The sequence below is a fragment of the Sphaeramia orbicularis genome, chromosome 24 (assembly GCF_902148855.1).
Source record: "Sphaeramia orbicularis chromosome 24, fSphaOr1.1, whole genome shotgun sequence".
Classification (NCBI taxonomy): domain Eukaryota; kingdom Metazoa; phylum Chordata; class Actinopteri; order Kurtiformes; family Apogonidae; genus Sphaeramia; species Sphaeramia orbicularis.
In genome coordinates, this window is record NC_043979.1 from 23492781 (window position 1) to 23501645 (window position 8865).

The following is an 8865-nucleotide window of genomic DNA, read 5'->3' on the forward strand; positions in this document are numbered from 1 at the left end:
CTTAGGAGGTTTCCACCCAACAGCAACACAACAGCAGTGCTCAGCAGTAACTATATTAATATCTCTAACCATTTCTATGTTATAAGCCATGAAAATATGGCCCATTACAAGTAAAGGCAGGTTTGTAATTTTTCAAAAATTTGTCAAAAATTCAACAGTCAAAATATCTCACCTGTCTGTATCTGTGCATCTCTTTAATTTGGAATTCATGCTGCTATTTGTTGTTATTATTTATTTTTATTATTTTGGCTGGCTCTACATCCTTGTACCTTAAATCTACCTCTTCCTGTTTGTCCGTCCATCTGTCGGCAGGATAACGCAAAAACTACTGCAACGATTTTAATGAAACTTGGTGGAAACTCAGTTCACGGACTGAGGACGAACTGCTTAAACTGTGACGCAGAGCCATAAAAAGGATCAGACGCCGGAACTGTTTTAACACTGGAGAGCCCCATATTAAACTAACAATGAAACAGACTGAACTCTGGGTTTGTAACCATATCATACGGAGATGAAGAGAATTTCTATAGATTATTATAAAAGAACTGATAGCAGTCATTTTTTATAAACATTATGAATGAATGAGGTGATTAAGGAATAAAATAAGCACATGTGGAAATAAAAAGCGTTAATAGGGGATAAAAACTAAAAAGAAAAAGCTGGTTGATACTGAGCCTGGACAAAAATTGGTGGGATGGAAGGGATTATATTATGTTTTTTGTTTGTTGGAAATATACGAAAACAACTGCAGGATGGGCCACTAAAAGAATAAAGAGAATGGCACAGATAAAAACACATATCCATCCCAAAACATCAACTTCAGTCAGATTGGAGATGAAAAAGAAATCTGTCCTCAACCCCAATATTTCACATTTACCAAAGAATCTGAAACATCAAACACTCATCCTGAAAAACATGAAAGACGTTGGTTTTCATATGCACACTAAATGTACGCGCAGTCACTATCAGTACGCCGTGAAATAACCCTAATAAAAAAAAAAGTGAAATTTGATGAAATAGGGTGCAATCCAGCCAACACTCAGTCACTGACAAGACCATCCAAGCGTAGAGAAATGCTTCTGTTTCTATCTAAAGCCTCCAGATCCCGCGAGAACCCAAAAGCGCTTCATCTCGCCACTTCACTGAAACTCTTGTAAACTGGAACCCCGCCAGCGTCGTAGCTGTTTGAGAGATTTCTTTAACAAAATCAAGCACGCATGGACACACTTCAGCTCATTCTCATACAAGAGGGGGGTGTGGGGGGGTGGAAAACACCTGAGAGGAAACTGGAGTTTAGGTTGACTTCTCGGTAACACTTTATAATGAGTACACATTATGAAGCATTATTTAAACATTAACAAATACTGAATTGATCACATTTCTGACATAAATACTCATTAGTATATGGTTTATCAGCACAGTTATAATGGTTTTACTGATCATTCATAATCATAATAATTCATCATTCAATCATGCAGTTTGTTTGATAATCCCATGTGCTGTGCCTTTCCTTTGTTAGAATTACTGAAACTTGAGTGAGTCTTTAGGCATTTCCAACTTTTAAATCTCATTTGTGGCCCAGATAGTGCACACTTTAGATGAGCTCACACCGTATACTTAATTAATGAGTAGTAAGTGTTTTATAACTACCTGAAATAATGAATTCCTGTGTTAATAACTGTTTATAGTGCATCTATTAGAAAATAAATTTGTGAGTTCGTATAAAATACCTACTAACATATTCCCTAACCGTTAGTACATGTCTGAATAGTGTATGTGCAGCGTAAACGCACATCATAAGTGGTTTGTACAGGGTGGGGAAGCAAAATTTACAATGAAAATTTAGTTGTTTTTTCTCAGCAGGCACTACGTCAATTGTTTTGAAACCAAACATATATTGATGTCATAATCATACCTAACACTATTATCCATACCTTTTCAGAAACTTTTGCCCATATGAGTAATCAGGAAAGCAAACGTCAAAGAGTGTGTGATTTGCTGAATGCACTTGTCACACTATTTCAAAAATAGTTGGAGTGTCCATAAAGACTGTTTATAATGTAAAGAAGAGAATGACTATGAGCAAAACTATTACGAGAAAGTCTGGAAGATACTATTAAAGACGAATGGGAGAAGTTGTCACCCGAATATTTGAGGAACACTTGCGCAAGTTTCAGGAAGAGTGTGAAGGCAGTTATTGAGAAAGAAGGAGGACACATAGAATAAAAACATTTTCTATTATGTCAATTTTCTTGTGGCAAATAAATTCTCATGACTTTCAATAAACTAATTGGTCATACACTGTCTTTCAATCCCTGCCTCAAAATATTGTAAATTTTGCTTCCCCACCCTGTAGGTGATGCAATACTAAATTTTTAAATGCTGAATCCATAATTTATAAAGTATGAAAATACAATCATTAAGTACAATGTAGATGAGCTTATTAACCCTTTCATGCATACTGGTCACTACAGTGGACAGTTATTCTCCAGCTCTTCTCTTATATATTCATGGGTTTTGTTGTTTTATTCCATATCAGCTGACACAGTAGACACTTATGCATCATCCCATAATACATTGTAATTCATACCATTACCATAATTTTGTAGATCAGGTTGATAAACCTGATCTGTAGTAACGTGTTAAATCAGTTGCTAATTGTTATTAGACTGTAATCAACAGTTTTCTTAACCCTTTCATGCATACTGGTCACTACAGTGGACAGCTATTGTTCTCTTGTTAAATTCATGGGTTTTGTTGTTTAAGTTTCATATTATCCAACATAGTGGACACTTAATGCATCATCCCATACACTGTCATTCACATTATTACTGTAACTTTGCTTTTCTTGATAAACCTGATCTGCAGTAATATGTTTTAGTGTAAATCAATTGTTAATTGTTATAAGACTATTAATAAAAGTTGTCTTAATCAAAAAGTTTTTTTCTTTTTGCATATTATCTCCATGAAGTGAATAATAACTAGTATTAGAGTATGTTAAAATGGAAGAAAACACCAGCTACGTGAAAAATGTTATTATTTCATAGTTTTCACACAGTATAGCACTTTCTGATGATGGGTTTTAAATACAGGTTTCTTTGCTTCAAAAATTAAATGCATGGTGTTCAGATGAGTGGACATTTTTATAACTCCATGAAAAATAAGTTCTTAAAAAAAAAAAAAAAAAAAAAAATTCAATCGCATCGTTTTTTCATGCCGAAAGAGGAATAAAAACAGTAAAAAAAACAAAAACAATTCTTGACTAATTAATTAATGCATGAAAGGGTTAATCAAAAAGGGTTTTTTTGCATATTGTCTGCGTGACGTTAGCAATAACTTGTATTAGAGTATGTTAAAATGTGAGAAAACATCAGATTAGCTGCATGATAAATGTTTTTATTTCATAGTTTTAACGCTGTTTATCACTTTCTGATGATGGGTTTTAAATACATGTTTTTTTGCTTCAAAAATTGGTGTCCAGCTGAGTGGACATTTTTGTAACTCTGTGAAAAATAGGTTCATAAAAAACTTTCAATCGCATTGTTTTTTTCAGGCCTAAAGAGGAATAAAAACACGAAAAAATCAACTAAGGTTCTTATAATTCATGCATGAAAGGGTTAATGATGAGTAAAACCAGTATAACTGTGCTTATAAACCATACACTAATGAGTATTCATGTCAGAAATATGCTTTATAAATGATGAATACAGTATTTGTTTATGCTAAACTAATGCTTCACAGTGTGTCCTTATTATAAAGTGTTACCGACTTCTCTTCATCGATCTACAATTTTCATATTCTCATATTGCGTTTGTTTTCATTGCATTGTTGTTGAAGTGTGTGTCGCTGCTTTTCCATGTCCAATGACCTTGATCCGCTCAATACCGTGCTTGTGTTTTGCATAAAAGTCAACTCACTTGGTTCAATATTGTCGGCGTCACCTTGTACAGATTCCAAGTGTTGTCTCAGTTTCCTCATTAGGAAATACTATCAACACTTGAGGGAATGATTGGAAAAAGACAAAAATCCAGGCGCTCACTTGGTTGGGGTAAAAAAAACACACCAACGCAGACATGTGTTGGTGTGTTTTTTTGATCTACAGGCCCTCATGAAATAAAGGCTTTTTACATTTTCTAAATTTTCCAACCATCTGAGTGCCTGGATTTTTGTCTTTTTCCAGTTGTTCATACCCTCTCCATGAGCACCTTTGGTTTGTTGAATACTAGTAGCTCCCTGTTTTTTTTGTTTGTTTGTTTGTTTTTTGTCTAGTTGAAGGAATGAGTTGGAATGCTATCATCTCCGTCCAAGGAAATGCAGGAACTGGATACAAAGAAGATGATGCATTTGGGTTTATTAGGACTATTTTGTGATTAAAACAGCAACAAATGCAAATTCTATTCTTGTTTCTACTGGTGTTTTATTAATCATGTTGCACTGTCTGAAGTAACACTCCTAATTTCATTATGCACACACTGATAATAAAGGCTGTTGTATTACAGGGTGAGTGAAAAGTAACTAGGCATTAGAAATTACTTATAGAAGTTTTAGTGTCACTGAAATCATGACAAACTTTTTTTTTTTTTAAACAGATAACACTAATAGGAATTTGTCATTTTCTTATTGTCTTATTTCTTATTCGCAGATTCAGGAGGTTCTCAGTGATATCCCAGACGACGACCTTCAGAAGGTTGTTCATTCCGTCCCTGTCTGTTTGAGGAAACTGGTGCTAACGTTAAAATATGAAGATTTACTTTCATTTTCCCATGGAATAAAGAACATGTATCATTTGTTTCAATACATTTGTAATAGGACTATGGATTTTATACCAATTTTTAATGCACACTTACTTTTCACCCACCCTGTCTATTCTATTCTATTCTATTCTATTCTATTCTATTCTATTCTATTCTAAATGCCATGTGTCAAAGTGGACTTCTACAGTGATTCATCTAAAGTTGCCTTTTACAAACTTAAGAACCCAAAATGTGTCTTAGTGCAGTTTTATTAGGTTGTTAAATGTCCGATTAAAGACTAACGTGAGAAGATAATTCTTTTTTTTTTTTTTTTAATTAAAGTAAAAAGAGACTTCAGAAATGTTGACCTCAGCAGAGCCATGCAAAAGATAGATCACAATAAATAAAAAAAAAAAAGATAAATGGCATTAACAATTGGAAAAAAAAAAACAAAACAAAAGAAAATGCCACAGGGAGTAGTAGAAGTGATTGTTATTATTGTGATTTATGATCACACATTCCCACAAAGTGCATTTAATTCAACATTGTTTTGATGATGGTAGTCAGGAAAAATGTAGGCATTGTGGCAATCCATGACAAATTTGTGTAAATTTTCATCCTGCAGAGAAATATAAAATAAATGGCTGTGAGCAACATGGACTATTTATTGTAAATACTGTTCATACTTTGCCATGTTTTTGTACTTATTCATTACTACTCATTTTATTGAGCACTACTTTATGTATTTTTGTATTTTTAAAAAAAATATTTAATCACTTACTTTTACTATCAGTATCCCTCATGTTACTTTAATAGAGCAAAATTCACCTTGGTGACACAAATATAAGATTTTCTTCTTTTATATAGAACTCTGGGACAGATTTTTCGGGTCTTGAGCTTTAAACGTTTGGAACTACTGATCTAAGGCCCTGATTTGAGGCCTCCAACGTGTACGCATTTTATTTACTGAACAATCAGCACAATATGTGGTGACACACTTACCCTTTATTTATTTATGTATTTATTTATTTGTGAGCTGATGCAGATGTGTTGCATCATCCCTTATTACATTGTAATCCAGGGCTACTGCTAACGTCATGCACAATACGCTATGTGTGTAGAACAATAAACTCCAGGAGGGATCCAAAACATAATCATCAACTACAATAGGCACCATTGCATCATAGGCAGTAGATTTACAATTATAGTTACATTTTATGTAAAACACATGCTATCAATGAATGGATATGTCACTAAATTTCTGTGTGGGATCCGAGGGTTTGATTCCTGTGTGTGTGTGTTTTTTTCTTTAAATCCAGTTTTCAGTTGCCATGTCAATATATAATAATCGAGGGACTTTTTGAGTTCCCTTTAAAGCACAGGTGTCAAACATGCGGCCCGGGGGCCAAAACCGGCCCGCCAAAGGTTCCAATCTGGCCCGCAGGTTGAATTTGCAAAGTGCAGAAGATATGAACAGTCAAGGGCGTCGAACTTGAAAATAATAGCATAATAACCTAGAAATAATGATTCCAAATTTTCTTCTTGGTTTAAAGTGAAAAAAATAATATGACATCATGCCTATAAATAATGGCAACACCATTTTTTTGTCTTTGATTTATTTCAAAGAACATTAAACTCTGATATCCTTTGATAATAAAATGTCAATAACTTGAACAAATATGAACAACCTGGAATGTCTCAAGAAAAATAAGTGCAATTTTAACAATATTCTGCCTGTTTTGTGTCCTGGTAGATCTGATCTGTAATGCACATGTATTAATCATAAGCTGAGGCATAATATTGTCCAAATTTTTCTTATTATTTCTTCTTATTTTTCTCCAGAAATTTCAGTTTTTTCAGGTTATTCACATCTTTTTATCTTGGATAGTTTGTAAAATGTAAATGTTTTCATTATTTAATGTTGTTTTTTGCATATAAAACATTTGGAGATGCTATTATTTACAGGTTGTGATGCTATTATTTTTCTGGTCTGGCCCACTGGAGATCAAATGGGGCTGAATGTGGCCCCTGAAAGAAAATGAGTTTGACACCCCTGCTTTAAAGGGTAACATAGTTGACAGGTATAGTTGACATTTTTGCTGTTTTCAGGCCTAAAATCAACATAACTATAACACCATATGACATTTTTACAGAAAGATTCTTCTAAATGTCATATATACAAGTGAGTAAAATTGAAATTGAAAGTTATTTATAAAGATATTGTAGTAACACTGTTGACATAAGAGTGCAATAAATACACACTTGACTCACACACTACTTTATATTAAATAACAAAGAAAGAGGAGAAAGAACATATATTGGAGTCTTGCCGGTGTTTTCTTCAGGAGGAAATGACATCATCATGTGGAGCAGGTCATGTGATTTGGAATTTGTCTGTAATGGGTAACGTAGTTGAAAGTGATTCCTCACACACAGATATAATTTGCAATTTTCCATCTAAAATTTGATATATTGCCAAAAAAGAAATATCTGTCATGATTATCTTAACTTAATAAAAAGAACACAAGAATAAGCTCATTTTATTATTGTTTCGCTAATTAGAAGGTGGTTGTTATTAAAATCGGACAGTTATTTAGTTGACATTATAGTATTTTAGTCATTTACTAATTATGTACAGGGTGGGGAAGCAAAATTTACAATGAAAATTTAGTTGTTTTTTCTCAGCAGGCACTACGTCAATTGTTTTAAAACCAAACATATATTGATGTCATAATCATACCTAACACTATTATCCATACCTTTTCAGAAACTTTTGCCCATATGAGTAATCAGGAAAGCAAACGTCAAAGAGTGTGTGATTTGTTGAATGCACTCGTCACACCAAAGGAGATTTCAAAAATAGCTGGAGTGTCCATAAAGACTGTTTATAATGTAAAGAAGAGAATGACTATGAGCAAAACTATTACGAGAAAGTCTGGAAGATACTATTAAAGAAGAATGGGAGAAGTTGTCACCCGAATATTTGAGGAACACTTGCGCAAGTTTCAGGAAGCGTGTGAAGGCAGTTATTGAGAAAGAAGGAGGACACATAGAATAAAAACATTTTCTATTATGTCAATTTTCTTATGGCAAATAAATTCTCATGACTTTCGATAAACTAATTGGTCATACACTGTCTTTCAATCCCTGCCTCAAAATATTGTAAATTTTGCTTCCCCACCCTGTATTTATAATTTATTAATAAATGATTGTTACAGTAATGAAATAATTACGGAATTTTTAAAGACATGATCATAATGAACATAAAAAAACATTGTTTTTTACTTTTAATACAGATTTTTTTTTTTTTTTTACTTTTAATAAAGATGAACTGACGAAATGTCCAGGGTGTACCCCGCCTTCGCCCATAAGTAGCTGGGATAGGCTCCAAGAGAACCCCGTGACCCTAGTGAGGATAAAGCGGGTTCAAATAATGAATGAATGAATGAATGAATTTAATAAAGATGTATGCCAGTTATATCCCATGGACTTCAAAAGTACCTCAATTATACCATTGACTTTATAAAATTTAGGGACCAAAACTAATTCATTGACTTCAGTGTCAAAGTCAAAAGATCAAAGTTTTCGATAAAATAGAGCATTTGCCAACAGTTCGTCATGTCAACAAACTATAAACTATAATCAGCAGTGAGAGACAAATAATTCCTCTCTCCTGTTTTAAATATGCTACCATTTACACATACGATATTCATCAATTAAAAAGATCATTTTACAAGCCAAGAAAGTCACAGCGTGTGGCAAAGATGATAAAATAACGTGTAGTTTTGTGATTAACAGCTCAATGGACTGCATCTCTCTTGTCGCACCAGAAACATATCACCAACACCACAACGGTTACTGTCATGGCACATTTTACATTAAAACTTGGAAAGTGAGATAAAAAGTATTAAAAGAGGTGAAAATCACTACAAGTCTAGTCATGTTGAAGCTGCAGAGACATCATATAAAGACATCACCTCTGCAACTTTTAGTCATGTCGTCTTTCTATTTCCATCTTTTCACAGTCTGATTTTTCACCAGTGTTCCCACTAACTGCGCTTTTACTGACAAAGATCATACGTGTAAATTATAACACACTGCGTCTCAGCATTTACTTACTTTTATGCATTTT